Source organism: Dermacentor albipictus, chromosome 9 (assembly GCF_038994185.2).
Source record: "Dermacentor albipictus isolate Rhodes 1998 colony chromosome 9, USDA_Dalb.pri_finalv2, whole genome shotgun sequence".
Taxonomy (NCBI): domain Eukaryota; kingdom Metazoa; phylum Arthropoda; class Arachnida; order Ixodida; family Ixodidae; genus Dermacentor; species Dermacentor albipictus.
The window spans coordinates 85388889-85413035 of NC_091829.1; the positions used below are offsets into that span (position 1 = coordinate 85388889).

At 49.2% G+C, this 24147-nt stretch overlaps 1 protein-coding gene across 5 annotated transcripts in view; it reads right to left on the bottom strand.

The window, feature by feature from the left end:
• LOC139049464 (protein O-linked-mannose beta-1,2-N-acetylglucosaminyltransferase 1-like) overlaps positions 1 to 24147 on the bottom strand; it is a 533721-nt gene that overhangs the window by 112754 nt on the left and 396820 nt on the right. For 3 of the 5 annotated variants that reach the window (XM_070524938.1, XM_070524941.1, XM_070524937.1), the window contains exon 4: positions 19365 to 19423. The exons of 1 other annotated variant lie outside the window; for it this stretch is intronic. The gene's annotated coding sequence lies outside the window, so the exon portion shown is untranslated. Of the gene's footprint in view, positions 1 to 332; positions 461 to 19364; positions 19424 to 24147 lie in introns of all 5 variants that reach the window. One more of the 5 variants, XM_070524939.1, reaches the window with a different exon arrangement.

Sequence of the window (24147 nt, forward strand, 5' to 3'; positions counted from 1 at the left end):
ACTATATGGAACTTCAAAATGAGCGTTTTCCGTTTGGGAAGCCAACGCATATTTTAAAGGTATGCTAAAAAGAAACGCTATATCAGTTGAGACTAGTAAAGTATTTCCTGAAAACTCAATTTTCGCTAATTTTGCGATACTAGGTTGTTTACTAGATTTAGAAAATTGGATGTCAAAGTTCAATTCTTTTTTTCGCGCTGTAACTCCAGTGCCGGTACGTCAGTGGGACATCACGAATTACAAACTTCTTTTTCGCTTAGGCTCACATAAATTTCGCGATACTTACCACGTTCAATCCTTATCTACTTTAAAATACAATACAAACAACTTACCTGTAAACAACTAAATCAGGCTTTAGCAGACGTCGTCGAAATTTGTGACGTCACGGAGAGCTGGTGCGGGAACTTCATGGAGGCGTGGCCACCGGTATTTCGTTGCTGCCACTTTTCTGGCTTATACACTGTAAACCGAGATACACCCTTAAGGATGCGAATGTGTCTATAACTCGCTCTTCTATAAACGCAAGGGTGTGAGTTAGGTGTAGACGGTAAAGCGCCCTTAAGGGTACAAATCACTCTGCAGTGTACGATGCCTCTTCTCATGGTAAAACGTGGCATTTTTTAAAGCAAAGCTTTGGCTTTTTTTTTTCTTTGTGGGAGCCCTCCCGCGTCTTTTCTAATCGTGGCTGCTGGCTGGCCGCTGCTGCTGACCTGCCGAATACCTCACATGGATGAATGGATGGATGTTATGAGCATCCCCTTGGAATGGGGCAGTGGGTTGCGCTACCAAGCTCTTATTTTATTGCCTAATGTTACCTATGTTACATTACCTATGTTAAAAAAGAAAATAAAAAGAAAAAACACGATGAATTCCCATAACCAAAGTTTCTGACCTCCTATTGCGAACTTTGTTTTTGTACGTCTCCGTTTTTTGTCGTTTCCCCACTTCCACCAATCTTCCAATCGCCTCTTACTAATCTCTATTGCGGACATGTTTACTTTCCCACCTGCTCTCGCTGAACCCAAGTGTTTCAAGGAGGCCAGTGGTTCCTAAATCGACCGCTGGGCAGATATCTTCACATTCTAATAAAGACATGCTCCATCGTTTCCCTAGCTTTACCGCAGCAAGCACATGCTTCTTCTCCCGTCTTATATCTCGCTTTATAGGTGCTTGTTCTGTAAGGCATCCCGATCTCGCTTCAAAAAGCAATGAGCTTCCCTATGAGTTATCATATATTGTTTCTTTCATTATTTCGTTTTTTTCCCCTTAAGTAGTTACTCACGGCAGGTTTCTTTTCCACTGCCGCCACTCACGAGATTACTTCAGCCTCTCTGACTTTCCGCTTCACGTTCTTTAAAAAAGGCGTGCGCCATCTGGTGGTGCTGCAAGAAATCCAGTGGGGTGCGTGCTCCGCTGTTATTGGCTGACCCGCTCGGCGAGGCAACAGCCAATAGAGACCTTTAGCGTGTCCGCTATTCCGGCAAACCGGAATAGCGGACATTCAGCGGCGTAATTGTGTTCACAATTACGCCGCTGTCGAAAACTTACACCCCAGCTAAGAAGAATATGGTAATTGGCTCTGTGTTTAGGTGGTTGAGCCTTGTACCACCAGGTGGAGCCACCGCTCCGACCGCTAACATTTACGCCCCCGACCATCTGGTAATCCGCTCAAACCACCCCGGTTTGCCGGAATAGCGGACACGCTAAAGGTCTCTAATGCCTCAGCTCCCACGGTCACAAAACCCGGCGTGCGCTTTAAAAAAAAGAAGAAATTAATTACCTGCCCTATGTGCGGATCGAACCGCATTCTCTCTCATCAAAGCAGCGCGATGCTTTACTAACTCTTACGCCACAAATGTACTCACATCGTGCCAACGCCAACTACAGGTGTTCGAGACGATCGCCAGATCGGCACGTGTGTAGCATCACATAGTACGAGTGCACGAGTGCGCATGCGTGCGCGCGCCGCGGTTTCTTTTAAGCCAAAGGCACAGGAAATGAAATATGCGAGTTCATAGCGTTTGATTAACCGCTTCCCGAAAACTTCGCTTCGTGAAGCTTTCCTGGATGCGCGTTGTATCTGCGTAATTCTTGTTTGTTATTGTAGAAAGATAATTAACTAATAAAGGTGAAGTCATTTTTTTCGCTTTAGTGTACCTTAATGGACGCGAATGAATGTGGAAAAGTTTTGACAGAACCTCGTGCTTCAGTCATATTTGCATTTCGGCGAGTTCTTCATTAAACGAAGGAAAGAGAGGGAGAAATAATGAAAACGATGGAGGAAAAACAACAAGAGACAAACAAAAGGGGAGGCCAGGATAGAAGAAGCCGTAACTGGACTTTATTAAAAAAATTGCCTTTTGGATTAGTTTGATTCTTTCATATATTTGACTGGATTTAAGCCTGCCGTCACTTTAGTGATGCGAACACCGCACATTCGATTAAATTTACTGTCATAACTGAGAAATTAAATATGTATATATATGCAGTATCCTGCCTCAAACGATCCAACTTCACCAATTTAAACACTAATCAAATTCTCGTGTTTCCCTTATCAAAACCACGATCTGATTATGAGGTATGCCGTAGTCTGGGCACTCCGTTCACCACCTGGGGTTCTGTAACGTGCAGCCTATGCACGATACTCAAGCGCTTTAGGAGTCAGCACCCCAGCAGAACAGTGTCGATCTCGAAACCGCGCGACCTTGTGCTCGACAACTCAATGCTACAGCCGTTGAGCTACCGACGCGGAATCGTACGTCACGAGACGTCAAACTTGCTTTAAATAAAGGCGAGGCTTCAAGTATCGCGGCTTTATCACAGATCCCTTGTCCAATAAACTTTTGCAACTGATTGTAGACAGATTGCGTTAGTTGCGCCAAGTTAGCGGATCCATGGAAGGCAGAGGCAAAACTGGTGGCGACATCTTTCGGCGCTTTGCGAAACTACAATGAGCTTGATTTTTTTTTTAGCGTGAGCGTTGTCATGGAAGAAAGATCGTAAGAGGGCTGCACGTTAACGATACATGTCACTAATAAAGCTTTACACGAGTAGTTAAGTGGTATATGGTAAGTAACAGAAGGATTAGCGTTGTTTTCTCATAGTTAAACACAGCGTCACAAGATGGCTCTACTATAGCCTTGTTAGTTTAGAGAATATATAGGCCCATATACAGTAACACTACGTTGCTTTATTTTGTTACCGTATACCTCTCCGGTAACGGGGTATTCCGAAAATGGTATTACGTTTACGGACAAGCCAGAGAGAGACAGAGGAAAGGCAGGGAGGTTAACCAGATGAGAGTTTCCAAATTTCTACCCTGCACTAGCGTGGAGAGAAAAGGGCTGGTAAAAGCACAAGCTGAAACTCCGTAGTAACTTCGCGCATCGGACATACGGTGGAAAGAATACACGCCATTCGCGACACGTTGCTCTCCCAGACATTCGTCAAGCTCCACACAATATGGCCCCCGCGGGAAACAAACGGAGGACACCAGTGCGGAAGCAATTTTCCTTTCACACTTTTGTCCACCGTGGGAAACACACGAGATGGCAGCCTGTCGGACGACGTGATTGCGATATTATTATAAAACACACACACACACACACGGCGCTCGCGCGAGAAGAGCCCGGAAGCAATTCGGCGCCCACGACGGCGTCACAGCTAGGTCGACACCTCGGGGGAAGGCATCGCCGCCGACGTCACCTGTAAAAGGAAGGTGGGAGAAGGCTGTGCGCAGAATAGCCTCTGTGCCTCGCCGATCCTGCGAGCCGGTCCCGGTGATTCACGGTGATTCGGACCGACCCCCCTCCCGTTCCCGCAGAGCCCGTCATCTTCAGTGCAAGAACTTACTGCCGCGACGGAATTCGCGCGGGAGAAATCGCGAAGGAAGGCGATTGGCGACGGTTTGTCTGATCGCGTCTCCTGCAATGCGAGAGCCTCGAACTCTCCAAGAACAACCAGCAGGTGAACGCCGTACTCCTAATGTCCGACGTATATATGACGACCGAGGTACGTCATACGCCACGCTGAAATGACCGAGGAGGTCAGGCTCAAAGGGGAGCTGGAGGGGAGCGGGGACAACGGGAACTTCATTTGTTTATATGAAGTTGAAACTTTGTCCGCTCGGTGTTGCACAGTTAAGATTATCGAACACGAGCGTTCAGACAGAGCCCACCCAAAAAGAAGAGGCACTCGCACCATGCTCTTTCTGTCCTTTCTTTTTTTTAGCGCCACCTCGATAAACGAGGAATTCTGCATTACACTTAGAGGAGCTTTTCAAGTAATAACTGCACAAATTTTATGTCTTAGATGAAAGTATCAATACGTTTTTGGCGTACATTAAGAACCATCTTTTGAAACGCACAAAAATATGCATTACACGATAAGTTGAAGCGTTCCTACGGCGTTATATAAATTCTGACGTCAAGGATTATCTTGGAGCGCATTCTCTATTTGAAAATATTACTCGCACAGCGCGTTCACTGCAATGTGTTTGCTCAGAGTAGAGAGAGAGGGGGGGGGAGAGGGAGAAAGAGAGAAAGGCAGGAAGATTAACCAGAGGGGAACATCCGGTTTGCTACCCTAAGCTGGGGAGAGAGGGCAGGGGGAAGTAGCTTTACAAAAACCCCTTCAGGTGCCACTTAATTCTGTCCATTGGAAATTTTGTTTCAGCACGCTTCTTGCATGTTCGAAAGCATAAAAAGCGTACAGCCGGTCGAACGGATTAAGAATTTTCGATCCTTCAGAAAGCTATGCCAAGTTTACAGATTATTGACTCTATGCGATAACCCTCTACAGGAGCGTCATACATAAAAAGATGGAATATTACAGGTCTAGCATACTTGGAAAGCACGTTTGCAGCCACTTGAAGAATATGCGAGCATACAGCCAGCCGTCTACCTCCAAACACGTGTTGCTAAAACACTTCACATGCAGCATACAAGCTTGCAGCTCAGGTCGCACTAAACGTTCTCCAATATGCCACGTTTTAATTATCATTTCCATCAGCGCTCTTGGCTTTGTTGTGCTATAGTATTGGCGTGTACAAACGTGCACGCAGCGCCCGGAATAAAATGCTTGAAACTGCGATCGTTCTCCTAGCGAAGAATGCTTACGAGTGACACAGTCGAATGATGCTCAGCTTTGGACAAAAGTGCAAACACCCGTGTGACTGAAACGACTCGATTCAAGCTGAACTCGCTGGGAGCGGAATCCATTTTCGACCGCTCCATCATCAGGAGCTACCGCATCTTCCTCCCTGGGGACCAGGTAGGTGTACTCGAGTCCTTCCTTATTTGAAGCGTTCAAGGCCACGTTCACGAAGCGGCGACCGCTAGCTGATCAGCAGACCTTCTAATTGCGGGTCGCAATACGTTACCAGAGGAAAGAACCAGGAGGCGACACTGTTATATATGGCAAATCGTGAACGGACCTTACGGAAAGGTTTCCTGGATAATCCACCCGCCCCTTCCCTTCTGCTGCACCCGTCCATGACCCGCCACAGTAGCCGCGAACTAACGAACCTCAATTGTAGCCAGCTTCCGACCCGGCAATCGCAAGAAACAACAGTTGAACTTATGTTTATATTTATAAATATAATCTTGGCAGGCAGTTGAACTTGGCAGGCGCATTCGCTCATGAAAGAAGCATCACGCTGCGGGACGATGCCAAGCGACACGGCGTCGTCTCCCACCTGCGACAAAATGTCTTTTTTTGTCCACTGTCATTTCCCCTTCCCGATATAGAGATACTACGCGCGTATACTCGATCCGGCGAGGTCATCTAGGGAATTTTATTAGTCTGCCGTCACCTCTGCGGTCGCCTGCACTTGGCGGCGCTTCCGTCGGCCGTCCTTTGAGTGCCTGTTTTCACCGTTCCGCGGCGCTGCCCGTGGCGAGTGAAAACGGAGTAAAAAAAGAAAGAAGAAAATAACAAAGAAAACGCACGGCACGCATCGCAACGACCACGTGTCACCTGCGTGATACAAGCGCGCGCACCTTCGCTGCACTTTTGCCCTCGCCAGCACCGGTGGCACGGCGCCACTCCGCTGGTTCCGCTGAAAAGCTGCGCGCGCGTGTGACGCGCTCGACAGAGCCCGCACAAAGACACCACCACAGGCCCATCACACACGCTGCACTTCGCTCGCCTGACAGCAAACGGCGCGTCGCCCGTACACTGTGAAAAAATTGACACCCTTAAAAAAAAATGGCTGTGGCTTAGCTAAGGTTAAGCCCAGGATGCGAAGCATACTAGCCTTTATTTTAGTTGTTGAACCACTGTTTAGCCTGGTGAACTGCTGTTGCTTGGTTATATTTGGTTCGGCTAGACGAAGAAACAACTCATGCGTTACTCTGCTTCGCCTTGAAGAGTGGAACGCGACAGCGTCCCCGTCGACCCGCCAATGGGTGGAAGACAATGGGCTACGGCGCAGCGACTACGCGCCCCGCATTGGACGCGGTGAGCGTCGAGCAACGCAGCGTTCGGCGCGGCAACGAAATGTGCGCCTGAGCAAGCGACGCACTCCTGAGGAAACAGCTCGTTTCTAAGGCAACACCACATTCACTAGAGGCGCTTTTGTACCGCTTTGAAGCATCGTACTCGTGGCTCAGTGGTAGCGTCTCCGTCTCACACTCCGGAGACCATGGTTCGATTCCCACCCAGCCCATCTTGCAAGAGTTGAGCCAAAGCCACCTAGAAAATCAGTCTCTGTAGCACGCCGCCACCTTCGCTTCTCATTCCAACGAGCAGCTGTCTCCAGGAGGCATCTCACCTCGCGAGTGTCTAGCAGAGGCAAGCGCAGCTGCTTATATACCGCCGCGACGCCGCGAGCGACGGCGCGAGTTGGAGCCCCGTTTCTCCGCCGTCGTGACGTCACGGTGTCACGTGGTATTGAAGGCGACACCGCCGCGCCTGAGGAGCTGGGTTGAGCTCTCGTAATATGCTTCGCATAAAAACTATATAAAATTCACACCCTTACGCCCGAAAAAGGTGTAAAAGGTGGGAGTTATAAACCGATTTACACCTTTGCTTAGCCGAAACGGTGTAAAATTGGTGTAGATGTGTGAGTTATAGCTAGATTTACACTCTTATTCACGTTTAATGGTACACATTATTTCACGGTGTAGTGGCAGGCGTAGGGGTGTTAGAATGTACTAAACTTTCGAAGGACGAATCGAATAATGTCCATCACGCCTTGAACGAAAAATGTTAGCCCTAACGTTAAGACACAAGAAGCGAGCGGTGTTGATCAGAAAGCAAACGGGGATAGCCGATATTCTAATTGACATTAAGAGAAAGAAATGGAGTTGGGCAGGTCATGTATAATGCGTAGGTCAGATAACCGATGGGCCATTGGGGTTGCAGAATGGGTGCCAAGAGAAGGCAAGCGCAGTCGAGGACGGCAGAAGACAAGGTGGGGTGATGAAATTAGGAAATTCGAGGGCGCAAGTGGGAATCAGTTCGCGCAGGACGGTGGCAAGTGGAGATCGCAGGGAGAGGTCTTCGTCCTGCAGTGGACAAAAAAAACAAAACTGCTGCTGCTACTGCTGATAATGAATGTCCTACTCGATTCGGTCTTCGAACGGAATCGTCACGATCCGCAAATACGGATATATTCTTCGAATAGTTCTACAATATTTCAGAGCCGTGAACTCTCCTCAACGAAGCACGGGCTGCTGAGCACGAGGTCGCGGGATCGAATCCCGGCCACGGCGGCCGCATTTCGATGGGGGCGAAATGCGAAAACACCCGTGTGCTTACATTTAGGTGCACGTTAAAGAACCCCAGGTGGTCAAAATTTCCGGAGTCCTCCACTACGGCGTGCCTCATAAACAGAAAGTGGTTTTGGCACGTGAAACCCCAAATATATTATATATAACGAAACACGAAATTGGAGCAACAGTACGAGAATTTAGGCTAAAACATGCGAATAAGACATGAGAAGTCAAGTTACGTCGCTCAGGGAGCCAGATTTTACCGGCACCGGCAAAAAAGGAATAATTCGTACTCCTCGTAGACTCTTGAAAAGCGAACAAGCTACACATTTTTTTCTCTATAATGCTTCATTTGTGCTTTTAATAAACAAAGCCTCATGACGTGCAATGTAGTAATAGAAACTCGCTAGCGTTATTTATACTGGGAGGTAAACACCGATAATGTCGGTGAAAAGAGATGTTCATTATTCGAAAAGCATTCGATTTCGACTCGCTTCCGGCACAATTGGATTCGCGATCGATTCGGTTTCAAGAATTACTGTTCGCGCACGGGCCGACCGCTCGCACTGGATCTCGTCGTCAATTTTTCGTGTACCGGTACAGTGGAGACTGCCAAATCTGCAATGTTCTGCAAGAGAAGCCCGTTTGGCCCAGCCAGAGATGAAAAGACGGCGAATTCGACAGTACTAAATAATTCGACAGCGTCCACAATGGCAATTCCCCAGACTGCCCGTCATACTTCGTTCTAAAACATTACTAGAGGGGGAAAACAAAAAAAGCTGGCGCTGCCGTCGGTCATGTCATACCGCGTGATTGATGGGTACAGTGCGCGGATTCGTTTAATATTCGGGCTTGCGCCTTTAAGACCTTCTACAGCGTTGTTATCACAGTTTATTCCCTAATCCTACGATTGCGCTGACCAACACCACCTAGATAGCGCGAGGCCTGGACCTGCCGTGGTTGCTCAGTGGCTATGGTGTTGGGCTGCTGAGCACGAGGTCGCGGGATCAAATCCCGGCCACGGCGGCCGCACTTCGATGGGGGCGAAATGCGAAAACACCCGTCTACTTAGATTTAGGTGCACGTTAAAGAACCCCAGGTGGTCTAAATTTCCGGAGCCCTCCACTACGACGTGCCTCATAATCAGAAAGTGGTTTTGTGACGTAGAACGGCATATTTAAATAAAAAGGCCTTCACTCCGATCTATGACGTCATGCGACTGTTCCGAAATTTTCATTGCCATGGCTGGCGCGACGAAAGCGGTGACGTCAAAATCACCGCGGCTTACTCGGGAGCAGGAGTGCATACCCATTCGATTCTGTGGCAGTCTGGCCATTAGGATGACGTCATGGATGAGCGTGAACAAGCCGTGTGCTATCTAGGTGGTGTTGCTATATACACTGTAAACGAAAATAAACCCAGCTGAGAGTTTTTAAGAGGTGATATGCCCTAAAACCTCCCCTCCTCAAATATTTACTCCGATGTATGGGAGCAAAACAGCGCCATTCCCTCGTTTCACTCCGCTGGCTAGCTGCGGGAGTATTAAGGCGACATGACGCGATTTTACTCCGCTTAAAAACCTTATTCTCCCGTGAAACTCCGACAGGGAGTTTTAAAAAACTCCCCTCCGCCGATACAGGTTAGTCACGTGGCGCTTCCCATGAGGCTGTGCGCCTCGCCAGCGACCGGGCGCGTTCGGCGGAGCGGGCAGTGCTCATGGCTGACGGTTTGTTTACGTCTGTGCAGTGCCGTTCCGTGACAGCGTTTCGTCAATTTGTTTCCCGTATCTCCTTCCATAAAGTGTTATAGGCATGCCTGAAGCTCACTGTATCTCAGCTTCAAGTACATTAGCTGTGATCACTTTGCTGACAACGATGATTGCAAGAGCCACGTTTTCAAGTGCGGAAAAAGGCTTAGGTGTACCTCGAAGCTGCTCACTGGCTCGTGATGTCGGCTCACGTTCTGGCTGTGTTTTCGTGCTGCGTCACCCTGTCTTGTGTTCTTCAGTACGTGAAATGCGACTTCTATGTCCTTTTGAGTACATGCTGACAACGTACAGTGTAGTGTTTGAAAGGACCGCGTAGCAATGGCAACAGCAGTCACTGTTCGAGCGACGACATCCGTGCTAGTAGCGCATGAATGGCGTAACCCAAGTTCGTTGCGGTGCTGTGTTGCCAGTGAGAAAGACCGGAGTGCAAGCAACTGTTTTTATTGATCTGTGAACGGATATCCTCGCCCGAAGAAAAACGGTAGGACATAAGTATGCGTGCTGAAAATAAAGCTTCTTATTGAGCGATGTGAATCGAATTTTTATCGCGCATATAGGTTTTGGTCATGTCGTTGCTTCCAATATTGCATTAACATTACGCTCTATCCGAGACACTGATTTAGACGCATGCCTGATGGCTCCGAGTTTAGGGATTCACTCGACAGATCAGCGATGTAGGTCCTTTTCGCAACCGAGACAGATTGCTTGGACGCAGAGCAAGTAGTGCGGTGTATAAAATGTATGTCTGCGCATTTTTCGGTGTTACGTCGGCTGCTGCGGGTCATGCTCACACGTAATAATTTCTTGCTACGCTACCACTACATCGTAAAAATTTCATTTTGCTATCCAGCACATGCACTTACATTTTTCTTGTTTACTGTAACTAACGCACTACTTTTTGGCCGCGAATGCCGGCAGTGTGCGAAGTCGCTTCAGCACTCACAAAATGGCATGATAATTTTGAAAAATAACACCATTAACTTTTTTCTCTCACTATTTTGAATTAACAGTTTTGTGTTAATTAAGGTATTCTGTTAATTTCAAAGAGGCAGATCTCGTATGAACGAGCACGTGAGTCATAATTCTGAAAGCAGCACAGCTGCTCCCTAGGCGGTTTCGAGGCACACAGTATCGTGGCTATATATACTGGCACCGTTGCTTCTTGAGTATCGCGTGTACGTGGGATGTCTTTCAAATTTGTGCATTGGGCGTTTCTGGAATGTTTATGTATGTCATGATATATGTTCTTTAATTGGCTTGTTTCGTCGAATTTGACGCGGTCTCGTGTGCATATTTAGAAATTTGACCAGCAGCCTCTGCATGTAAACATGTTCGCGCAAACTCACGCGATGCCTCTTTTTATACTCCCGTTGCACCTCGAAAAAACTCCGTCAATTTCAAAGCAAAAAATGAAGAAAAGACAGAAAAAAAACTCCCATAATTCCACGCAAAAATTCCGCTCGTACGGAGTAAAAATTCTACTCCGATCATACGGAGCATAATAAACTCCGAACCGGGGGGTCGCTAGAGGACAAGCAGTATACTCCCACCTCGGAGTTATTTCCGTTTACAGTGTATCTAGATGGTGTTCGGTACAGCATCTAGCAGGCACGACGCTATAGACCACAGGCGCCAGATTTCGCACTGTTCCTTCTTTTTTTTTTTTATGGAAACTCTACGCGACCCAGGAGACACAGGGTACGCCGACGCTCATTGGCTGTGCGCTGCGGACACGGACAGCCTTGGGCAGTCCGGAACGAAAAGTGGAAAGAAAACTGCAGCGGCACACGACGTGCAACGACGACCGACGCATGCACATTAAAAACAGAGCACTGCACCCATCTATCTTCCTCACATCCAACAAAAATGCTGTGGACACGAAACCTTTTAAGGTCGCTTCTCGTTGTCAAGCAGTCTCGTACGAGCCTAAAGAAAACTACATCAGACTCTCACTAAACGGACCCTCAAAGGACCGTATATAAATAAGTTAAGCTTATCAGGCGTCCGTTTACCGAGAGACTGAACTCGAATGGCACGCAAGATGCTCTTGCGAAAGGGGCAGGCACTTTAATGTCAACAGCGGATAATAGCTGAGGCAGATCTGATTACAAAGCTTCTTGTAGCAATTTTTTTTTTACTTGCACGTAACTGCTTACTAGAGCCACCAAAGCAATAGTGCGATAAAGTGTCATATCTAGAAAAAAAAGAAAGCATTTTAGCCAGGCAACCGCTTTCGAAGTCATCGAGAGCTTTGATATTCGCCTCCAGCGTGAAACACGATGTGCAGGCGTTTCCGTGCTGCCGACGGAAACGCTAAGCAGACTCACTGCTCGTCGACATTGACAAAACACACATTGTTTCACATTACTTGTATGCCTTTCTCTAAGAGCTATTGTAGTGCTTCTGTTCGTGAGTATATCTGTCCAAAAGCTTTTCTGTACTACTGGTTATATTTTGTTCCCCCCTACGTAATGCCTTTATGGCGATGTAGGTACTCTGTAAATAAATAAATAAAATAAAACCACAGCAAGCCGCTACCTATGGCAGAGCCACACTAACCACGGCACCAACAAAATCCAGCAAAAGCCGGCTTCGCGAAAGCACATTTAGAGGACGGGCGGGAAGAACTCGAAGAAGAAAGGCGCGAACAGTAATGTCTGCCATGATGCCATTCAGATTGGCCGCTCAGTTTCATTTTTCGATAATATTTTTAGTTCCGTTTCAACGAAGTTCGAAAAAAAAAAACGTGATTCCGTTTACCAAGCTTTCTTAATTTCTCCCCCCCCCCCCCGCCTAATGCGATACCAACCAATCTAAGGGTGTTTCATTTAGGCACCAGTTTCTTAGCTTATTGGTTATCGAGATTCGACTGTATATACATCCTCGATAAGATGGCACGCCCACACGTTCACGTCAACACTTCCATGTATGTCGACAAGATTCAGTCTATCTTGATTGTTCCCACAAAGGCAGATCTTTTGTTTGCACAAAACGCGTTCACACAGGCTTAGCATCACACGGTGCTTCCCCACACGCCGACTTTTCATCCTGGATTTCCGCGTAATTCGGCGGCGTACCTCGAACGCACTACACATTCGTTTTACTTTGTTCTTTTATATTTTTTTTTGTCGTCATTGAAGTCGCGGACGTACGTCTGACACAAAGTACCGAACTGTTAAAAAAAAATGGCTGTGGCTTAGCTAAGGTTACGCCCAGGATGCGAAGCATACTAGCCTTTATTTTAACGCGACAGCGTTGAGGAGCTCGTGTCGCAGAAAAGCCGGTGTCGTCGGTGTCGGTGTCTGCGGCGTTGCACTTCATGAATAAATCGTTGTCGCGCCGAACGCTGCGTTGCTCGACGCTCACCGCGTCCGATGCGGGGGGCGACGCCGCGAGCGACGGCGCGAGTTGGAGCCTCGTTTCTCCTCTGTCGTGACGTCACGGTGTCACGTGGTATTGAAGGCGACACCGCCGCGCCTGAGGAGCTGGGTTGAGCTCTCGTAATATGCTTCGCATAAAAAAAAAAAGGGAAGAACCCGGTGGCAACGAAGTGATTACACGCTGATGTATAGTGTCCCCTGACTTTGGCATTGCGTTATACACCAAAATAGTTTAGCTATATCTTATTTCTGGGCTAATTTCGAAAAAAAATATTATTCACTGTCCGCACAGGCGGAGACACGCGGTCTGAGTAGACCGGCCGCGCTATCGCAGTGACTGTGGCGTTACGCAGCTCGGCTCGAGGTCGCGGGTTCGAATACTGCCGCGGCTGGCGGCGTTTCGGTGGAGCTCGCATGTATACGTACGATTCATCTACGCGCGTTTGTGGTCGAAATTAGTCCGGAGTCCCCCACTACGGCGTGCCTCACATACTGAGATCGTGGTTCCAGCACGTAAAACGCCACATTCTAATTTTTGCCGTCTGAGGAGAATAGCTAGATGCAGATGAGAATAGCTAGCTAGATGCAGATGTTACCATGATGAAGTCACTACTTAACCTTCCAGAACTTACAATTCGGCGTAAAATAGCCCGGCTCGCTCTTTTTCATAAAATTTACTATCACAACAACAATCTCCGCAATCAGTTCATTAAATCCCCTCCTTTCATTTCATCTAGAATTGACCACCTCCAAAAAGTTGATGTTCCTCGTTGTAGAACTGTAAGCTATACACATGCATTTTTACCTAGAACCACCTCCGAATGGAATCAGCTGCCACGAGCAGCTGCAGCTATCACGGATACAACGCGCTTTAAGGATTTCTTGAATAACACGCTTAATATTGCTTAATTATTTGTATTGAATTTGTCCTTCTTTTTTTTGCTTAGTGTTGTTTTAGTTTTAGATGTTCAAATTACTCTGCTTTATCTTGGATGCGACTGTTTCAGTTCATTTTTGTATTAAGCTGGTGATTGTTCATATTGTGATTGTATCAACGGTTTTTCCAATTTTCGTCTGTAATATGCCCCTCCCCTCTGTAATGTGCAAAACCTGAGGGTAAAATAAATAAATAAATAAATAAATAAATAAATACCAGGGCCGTAATAGTGTAACGATTATGTTTCCTTCTCCCAAGGGTAGGGTAGCAAACCAGACGCATTTCTGGTTAACATCCGGCAGCCTCCCTCTCTTTCCACCACGTTCCAGGGCTATTCCCTTTCCGCGTGTTCATAAGCGATCCGAGCGCCTAACCACCCGCGTTACCACTGTGCTACCGACCAGCCGTGAATGGCCTGCGACGAGAATGGAATGGAATGGAGCGAAAGCAATCCTTAACACTGCACCGAGCCGGCCCGCATCACCCCGCGGGGACCAGCCGAAAGAAACCGCGCGCACATACCGGAAGCGCGATGCAGCGCCCATCCTCAGAACGACGACGACGACGACGAAGAGAGATACGGAGCAGCCGACGGGCAAAGCCGCGGAAGAGCCGGACGACTCTCCCGTGGCCTGCAGGCAGCGCATGGCGTCCGCCCCGTGTGCGTATGTATACCTGTGAATTGCGGCCCCGGCCGTGCTGGCTTCGGCGCCTTTTGTGATCCGACAGCGCGGAGCGGGTGAAAGCGTCCGCGCGCACGTTACCCTTCGTCAAGGGTATACACAAACACACGCACACAGTAGGCGCGGGACAATGCGGCGGCGGCGGCAGCAGCTGAAAAGACGGCGGCATTTCCGGCACCACACTCTCGAGCGGATGGATGGATGGACGCCCGCGGCCGTGGATGCGTGGGCTCGCCAATTATCGCTCCGCCGGTGCGTCTGCGAGTACGTGGTACGTGTGCGCTAACGAAGAATCGGCAGCACAGAGAGAGAGAGAGAGAGAGAGAGAGAAGGAGGGAGGGAGGGAGGGAGGGAGGGAGGGAGGGAGGGGTATAAAAGGGCAAAGGGTTGGAGAACTAAAGCGAGCGCATAGCGCCATGCGAGTGAGAGCGCGAGCGAAATTCGGACGAATGCCGGCTGTACGTATACACTCGTTAGCGCGGACGATCGAGCGGGTTGTCACGCGAACGCATTGTGTTATCTTTTGCCGATCGATGAGGGTTTTTTGTTCTGAGTGTAACTGTCTTCAAGTTACCGCTCAGAACAAGACGCGTGTTGTCACCAACACTTTAGCGAAAAAGCTGAGTCTAACCAGATTGCGAGCGTGGCCGAAAACGGCATATATTAAATTCTCAAATATACCACGCGGTACACTGTTAAAGAGAACACTTCAATGCGCGGCTTTCACTAGCAGCTGGCGCTTAGATGCAAGCGCCGACGGAAGCTGTGTCAAGGTATCGCACGTGTGTTCAGGAATGTGCCGGCGCCACCCTTATGCTCTGTGCTCAAAAGCCGGGTATAGAATCACCCGGCATAGGAAAAACAATTTGCTTGTGCTATAGATTCGCGTGTTCTCTTTAATATTGGACCGCGTTGTAGTACATAAGCGAACACGTACCAGCGATTACACCTGGAACGTACGGTGAGACACGCGTACGAATAGCGCACGAACGAACCGTAGGATTAAGCCCAGACCACACGCATATACGCTTGCCGACGCGCGCAGAAGCTCGCGTCTATGCGCATTGCGCCTGCCGCGCCTCGCGAGGATTGCCGGCTTTAACCTAAACAAGAGTCGCGCGCGCCGGCGCGCGCTCCCTCCTGGCATGGTGGCCAGACGCCTAGGTAGACATATCGCTTCGTATTGAGCTAAGCTTCCAAAATACGCAATCTAGATATGGCCACTATCTGTCCGTCGAGCTGGCCCAGGACGCCGCTCCACACACCACGTAGCGCGACGTCATAATCCAGCCACGACGTCATAACGAGCCCACGAGCGCGATAGCATACTCCAGCCACGTCGTGCAAGGGGCGAATAACGTTGCGCCAAACGCACGATGTGGCTCCACGCGGGCGCGTGGCGACGCGAGTAAGCTCGAGCGCCCACATCTGCCCGCAACAGATCTATCTCCGTGCTCGCGCCGCGCGCACGAGCTGTCCCGCACCGTCTGCGCATGCGTAGGCGCGCGCTGACGCGTGCGCGTGGTTCGGCCTTCAGGCTCGACGAGCGACGACTGCGCTCGCAGTTTTCGTTACGACCGTTGCGGTTGGGCGAAGCGGCGGCTAAGCGAGATGCTGCGATGACTGTAGCTAAAGAGGGGCACCATTTAGGAATGCGCGGCTCGCCTTGAGCGGGAACGAGAGGAAACGTTGCACCAACGATTCTCACAAACGACGAGCGGATTCGCCAAGTTATTCGCACACTTTACTGACAATCGTCCTGGATGGTTGGCGAAGCTCCTTTTCCTGGTTTGCGCCGTATACCACTCTACACCGTAACTTTCGAGCTCCTATAGGTCAGCACAGGCGAGCTACTGAAAAACGCTCTTCCAGGTCACTAGATGGCGCAGCGTTTGTAGGCGGGCGCCGGCGCGAACAAGGGTCGAGCGACCACTGCGCGCTCGATTTACCACCAAGCACGGGAGAGGAGAGATTCACAAGCCGGGCGTTCCTGCGCGCTTTCGCGGGGCAATTCCGGAGATTCTGCACCCCTCGCCCCATGAGCTCGCGCCTCCTCTCCTCCAATCAAAGCCCGGGTTTTTCTCGAAGCCGCGCGAGCTGCAATTTGCCCACCCGACGGAACGAACCTCCAAAAAGTCGCTCGCCTCGCACGCACCGGCTATACACGTACGCTACAGTAGACCGCCGGCCACGAGCGCCTTCCCTCCCCCACGGTCTCAAAAAAACTTTCCTCGCGCCATTAACTTCGCCCTAGACAAACACTCGCCAACGCATGCACGCGTCGGCGCGGGCACACAAAGAGGCCAGTATTTTGGAGCACGCGTATACCGCTTTCCCCGCATCGGTAGCAGCCATCGGCTCAGCCTACGTTCTTTTTTTTTTCTTCTTTCGTGCAGGTCGTTCGTTCATTAGTCGTTAACGGCCAAATCATCCGGCCCGTTAACCACTGGTCGAGGAGCGAGCTATGCCGCTAACGCGCCGTCGTCGACTTCGGTTGCTCCCAGCTCTCTCTCTCTATCTCCCTTCTCAGCCACGCCTTGCCTGGCCTTACATGCCAGGTTGTTGCTGCTGCGCGCGCAGTTGTGTGTACGGAGGCCACCGAGTTGCCCTATGCGCCCACGCAGGCGCGCCGACGCACTTCACTCAACCTAACGAAGCGGAAATAACGGCCCGTTAGCGTCGCGCCACGTATCCTCCCTTTAACGACGCCATCCGTCTCCGCCAGGAGGCGCCGGGAGCCCGGTCTTGGCGCGTAAGCGTCGCCCGATATCCGGCCAAGTAGAACGCCTACACCGGACGGATTGACGCGCGCTAGGTTCGCTCTTCGTACTTAACGTACGAACTTCGTACTTAAGTTCGCTCTTCGCACGCAGGAAAACAAGCAGATAAAGTAAATAGACGCTGCGAAATGAGGAGACACAATCGGCAAAAAGATGCGATAGCTGCTACGAGGCCTTCGAAGCATACCCGGTTTCCATACCGACGAGGCAATTTATTTATTTATTTATTTATTTATTTATTTATTTATTTATTAGTACCTCAAAGGCCCCATTGAAGGAGTATTACATGAGGGAGTGGAATTTCAGCAGTACATTGCTTCTAGGGACAATCTGAATGACGAAGAGTCGATCTGATCAACGATGGCGCTTGCCAGGTCATTCCAGTCCCTTGCCTTAAACTTTAGCCCGAAGATTTAATCATGTCTATTCCCACTGCGGCTAAAGCGAAGTCGCTGGAACGTTTCCAACAGCGCAGGCGACTGACAGAAAGAAAGAAAGAAAGAAAGAAAGAAAGAAAGAAAGAAAGAAAGAAAGAAAGAAAGAAAGAAAGAAGGAAGGAAATGAGGAAAATTAGGCAGAAATTGTTGGAGGACGCTAACAAAAAGAGAACTTTGATTACGCTGCATCTGCAATCGGCCCGTCTCGCTCGCTCCGATTCGCCGTCCACACAAAACGAGGGGGAACGGGAGTGAAAAAAAGCTTCCGCGTTAACCGAACGAAATAACGAACGTTATTTGTTGCGCTTGCTCTCCGCTTCGGCTTCGTTCAAGAAAACATTTCTGAGAAGGAACGAGACTCAGACGATCGTTTCGGAAGTTTACCTCCCTCGACAGTCCCGAGCGCGCCCGCGTGCGAAACAGTTTTCCCCTCCCCACCCCCCTCTCCGAGATACGCGCGACGCGGAGTCTTATTATTTATTACTCCGAAGAGCCGCGGAAATGGCGAAGCATTCTCGAACTCCGTGGTTAACCGGAACCGCGCGCGCGGAGCGAAGACCGTCCGCAAACAGCGCGTGCCTGTCACTTGCACCAGCTCGCGACGCTGACGAATGCGTTGCCTCCGCCGTGATATAAATAAACGAGCGTCGTTGCGCTACCGGAGAAAGCCCGGCTGGCAGGCCGCGAGAAGGCAGGTATACCGCGGCGACCGTAGTGCGGCTAGAAAAAAACATCTCGGCGAAAGCGCGAGAAAGGTCGAGGATAGATAGGCCTGTGCGCTATGCCGAGTGGTTTTTCCTCGGCGACCCCTATACGACGGTGAATAAAAGGAAACGGAGATAAGAGAGAGAATAAAGTAAGGGAGATGAGGATAAAGAGGGGCGTTGGGTCTGAGAACGGCACGCCTATACAGCGGGCGCGCGCGCGAGAAAGATGTATCGCCTGCAATTCCTCGCTTTCGCCCGGGCCTTTTCCATTTCGAGGAGCGCGCGAAATGGTGCGGCCATTTAGACGGGAGCATTCCCGAGGGGAGCATTTCACACGCCGCAGAGAGAGAGAGAGAGAGAGAGAGAGAGAGAGAGAGAGAGAGAGAGAATGCTCCTGCCGCCAATGGCTTTAAAAAGTTTAACGTAAGAGGTAGGCAAGCAATAAAGTTTTTTTTTTTTGCCTTTCCCCGAACATATTCCATTAAGTTACGAAATTATGACGGCCTGCCAATAATTGTATCAGGGTTGCGTAGTTTTTGTCGCGGGGGGTTGCAGACTCACGTGACAGAATCGGCGTGGTGGGAGCATGGTGGCTTGTGCGTATTACAGCGACCCTTCGTGATTTCAACGTAATTGAATCTCCGTTTCGTGCGCGATCAGACAAATCGCGTTTTTCTTTTTTTTTTCGCAGATTTCGCACAGACCTAAACTTCGCAACACTTACTTTTCTTCGCCGCATGGCACAAAGGGATTGATTGATTAAGAACAGATTAACGCGTTCCAAGCCCGCATATAGTTCGAAAACAAGAGTCGCAGCAGCTGTGCGCGTTTTCTCCCCGGTATCCTTCCTAAGCCGGAGACGTAAAAAAAAAAAAAGAAAGCTACATCTTTTTAGGGTTACGATTTCCATCTATGATTTGATGATTTGAGATGAGATTAGGAAATTTGCACGCATACCGGATGGTCTACTGGCCCAAGTCAGGAGCAGACGAACACGGACGGGAGAAGCCTCCGACCTGCAGCGGAAGTAAGATAACACGATGATGATGACGATGGTGGTGATGATGATGATGACACCAGCAATAACTCATAACTATACGGGGCTCATCCTTGCGAACAAAGAAACGATGACACGGACAGCTACATACCGGCCCTGCCGAGCTTCAATGTTTTCTTATTGTGCGAAATACTTCAACGGCTACTCGACTACTAGTACTAATACTGCCTCCGCGAAGTCAGCGCAGTGCTCTGAATATGTCGTAAGCACGTTAATTATGGAGAAAAATTAACGCAGTACAGAATGATAACTACTGTAAACTATAACTGGGTTTCGTTATCGAAGAATGCTTGACTATATTACCGAAAAAACCAGTGGCAAGGGACAACTTTTACCCGCCGCGGTTGCTCAGTGGCTATAGTGTTAGGCTGCTGAGCACGAGGTCGCGGGATCGAATCCGGGCCACGGCGGCCGCATTTCGATGGGGGCGAAATGCGAAAACACCCGTGTACTTAGATTTAGGTGCACATTAAAGAACCCCAAGTGGTCGAAATTTCCGGAGTCCTCCACTACGGCGTGCCTCATAATAAGGAAGTGGTTTTGGCACGTAAAACCCCATAATTCAAGGGACAACTTTAAATTTCACGGACCGAAACTGCGTCACCGGTGGCGTAAGCATGACGTCATGCCTCTCGCATTCCCGCCTTTCACTTACGGTCCCTGTTATGCGGGGCACGCACACAAAATATGCCGGATTTAATCTCCTCCCACTTTAGATTGCAACTTAATATCTTATCCTTAAAGTTATTCCGTATATAGCGCCCTGCAGACACTGCCGAAGCTTATATGGACATCACGGGAAGCTATAGTGAAGAAATGTCATTGTAAAGCATGGCTACACGTCCAACGTTATTGACACTTTTGCGGCTTATCAAGTCTGCGGTTACATAAGTTCATTAACACTGCATTAACACTGTATTAACAAAATACCTTAATAAATACATGTAGCAGATTTCATTAAAAACCGATTTTAATAAAATTTGTTGCATCTGAGAGAGAAAGGTAAATTCTAGTGACTGTTGGAAGCGGAATTGCGATTTAGGGCCTGAATTTTGTCTAAAAATATTTCAAAAATTCGCAAGTTTGAAAGAATTAGCAGCACGAAATTTACAAATTAGTAGCTCTGCATCAAGAAGAGATATGGCGGCGCTGTAAGCGGTATCCATTATGTCACTCAAACAGGACGAATTCGATATGTCAATTTAGATCTTACGTGAATTTGTTACGTTGTGTGCAAGGGTTCTGAATAAGGTGTATTTCCATAATACTAAAGTTCTTGAGATTCATGTGCAACATATGAATTTCGTCCGCTTTAGATGTACTATTAGATGCAATTCACAGAATTGATATAGTTCTTCACTCCTGATTTACAGAGTTGTAAACTTGACAGTTCCGTTTTCTGAATGTTTTCGATTTTTGCCAATATTTAATAAAAAAATTGACGTCGTAAATCAAGCATTCGAAACCAACAGTTACTAGGTGTTAAGTTTTTCTTTTACATGGAACAAACCTCATCAAATTTGGTGCAGTGGTTGCTGAGAAAAACGAATTCTCCTTTTACATGTGTTTAGATAGGAGCACCCGAGCTAAAAAAGTTAATCTGGTCTCGGAAATGACGTTTTTTTCAGTAGCAAAACGGCCACTCTCACTATCAACGGAGGCTCGGCAAGCCTAGAAAGTATACAATATCGATAGATGGTTGGCGACACCACCCTCCCCTACAACCAACGCCCCGTGAAGTCACAGTTTTTGACAACGTCTGTTCGTTTCTAGCTCAATGCTTATCCGTAGGGAAAGGATGCCAACGTCGCATTTTAAACGAACCCACAGACTCAACCAAACCAGTTTTGATAACTCCTTCTTGGCGCGGCAAAACAACCCGAATATACGAACAAGAAATTTAAATTCCGCGATGCATGTATACGTCACACGCACGTATCGACGCTGACGCTGCAGTGGTAAGTTCAAGAAAGGCAAGCTAGACTCTTTTTTTTTTCCACCTGTCATAACCGACCTCGAATGAACACCTTGAGAACAGCAATGACAAAGAATATATGGTTTGACACTGAAGTCATCGTGGCCGCCCCATTTACGTACTGGCCCGGTGAGAAACCACGTTCGTGACGTCACGTGAAAACTAATAATAATATTTGGGGTTTTACGTGTCCAAACCACTTTCTGATTATGAGGCACGCCGTAGTGGGGGACTCCGGAAATTTTGACCACCTGGGGTTCTTTAACGTGCACCTAAATCTAAGCACACGGGTGTTTTCGCATTTCGCCCCCATCGAAATGCGGCCGCCGTGGCCGGGATTCGATCCCGCAACCTCGTGCTCAGCAGCCCAACACCATATCCACTGAGCAACCACGGCGGGTATCACGTGAAAACTGTCTAAACTTTACCAGCCTAACCTGTTTCAGTGTTGCCAATTAGTGTACGTTTAATATCCCTTCAAAACGAGCACGTTAAGCTCCAGCAGAATTATGGCGAAATTCATCCGCGCGCCACTGACGGCGCCAGTTGCCACGAGACTTGGGACCGCCGCAGGAAGGCTAGTTTCAAATAGTCTATTTGAAACAGCCTTCGTAAAAACTCTTATGCTGCAAATACGAGTAGGTGCGTGGTGCACAGCGAGCAAATATATGCGGGTTCGATGCCAAGACTGGAAGAGACGTTGCCTCTAGCGCTCCCCGGAAGTGACGCATAACTTGGAACGATGAGAACCGGCGCGGCGCGGCGCATCGGCCTGATCTTCGAGATCGGCGGCGGCGCTCGCGGAGCGCTGAAAATTTCGGAGGCAATGTTCTGTGATGCGCGTCATAGTAGCGCCAACCACCAGGGGTCCGCGTCGTCTGCTTAGGCGTTAATTAAAGGCGTTTATTTAGAAAATTGGACACGTTACCACCGCTGAAATGCCGAGATTTTTCGATTGAATATTCCAATCGGTAGTAAGTAGTTTAGGTGAAGTCAATTTACGTTGCAGTTAGCGTTGGAGAACGATTAGTTTGTTTACAAATCCTGAACCTGGACTTTGTCCGATGCAATAACAACGGCGGAGACAAAAACGGAGTCGAAAATAATGTGATCACGATAAACGATTACGAAGCGAAGCTGGAGGAGGCAACGCGGTCGCACGCTTCCCATTTCAGATAATCAAAACACTGCAGTGCTTTTGATATTGCGTTCCTCAACACTCACTGGAGTATTTGATGTTTAGCAGCCCAAAGTCTTCTGTTTCCTTCCTCTGTTTCACTGCGGGCTCCAATGTGCTTTAGCATATATATAGTGCTTGTACGCCGCGCCACAACCCGATGTTCGGCCAACAAGAATTTCGCTTTTAATTCTCAGCTCTTGTATCACTCAGCACTATTGGCTATAAATTATTATTATTATTATTATTATTATTATTATTATTATTATTATTATTATTATTATTATTGCTGCAAACCAACTCTTTCGCCAGCGCGAGACCCGAGCCAAGGGAGGGAGTGGTGGGGGCCGACGGCCCCAATTTCGCGCGTATACGCACACACAAGCACGCCCCCTTCGCGAAACTCAAATGACAGCGCACCGCGACGAGACGCGCCGCCAACAAAACGAATCGGCCGACCGCTAAAACACGGTTCGCGCGGTTCGGGGGGGGGGGGGGGGGGGGGGGGGCTCGCTCTCTCTCGAAGGGCGGCGGCGGTGGCTGTGGAGCGCACGCGAAGCTCCGACGACCGAGGCGCGTTCACGCAAGCCGGGCCGGGCTACACGGCGGTCGACGGTGCATACGCACACGCGGGCTCTGGCAGCGCCTTCGAGAAAGGCAGCGCGGGCGCACGCGTTATCGCAACGCGAGCCGAGCCGCGAACAATGACTTACTTCAGGTCCGAGTTGCGCCGCGCAATGGACGAGAAAGAGATCGGCGTCCGTCAAAGACAGCGCGGCGGGAGAAAGAGAAACGCTATACAGCGGTGTGGCGAGAAGTGGGGGAGGCTTTCTGAAAGCCTCTCGGGCGGCGTTGCGGCGAACTGGAAGGGATGACGGAATGAAAACACGGCGCCTCGGTCGACAGGGCGGGCGGCGGCCCCGATTTCAAAGATTGCCCAGAGATCCGAGAGACGACGAGAGAGCGTTGCTGTTGAGAGAGAGGGAGAGGGGAAAAAGTAAGCTCGCGCCCAACGCCCGCGCCACCCGACCGGTAAGACGGTGGTGGCGACACAAACACCGCGAGAGAGCCTCTTGGGAGAGAGAGGGCGCGCGAAAGTTTAATGACGCTTCGGCCTCGCGGGTGAACGAACCACATGCGCGCGTTTGTGTAATAACGACAGGGTGATAGGAAGGACGTGTTCGCATCACGGTCCGCCGTTGGATCTGACTGGAGTCGACGCATAAACTGAACGATACTGTTTGGATGAAAGGTACACGAGATCAGGCAGCCTCGTGTAATAAGTGATTTTCAGTCCCCAATGAAAAAGAGGAGAAAAAGGAACGGTATATGGGGAGGTGCGCCCCTTAAGCGTTAACCACATGGTACGCGTTTCCCGGCGCACTCCGAGCGTATCGTTCTCCGGCGCTTCCACTTTTAACGCTGCGCCGTTACGGCCATGCATGCAGTATCCAAAAAGATTATTAATCAAAAAGGCGGAGGTATTCGGTGGTAGGCGCTCCCGTCGTTGAAACGCGCCGACGCTGGGCGA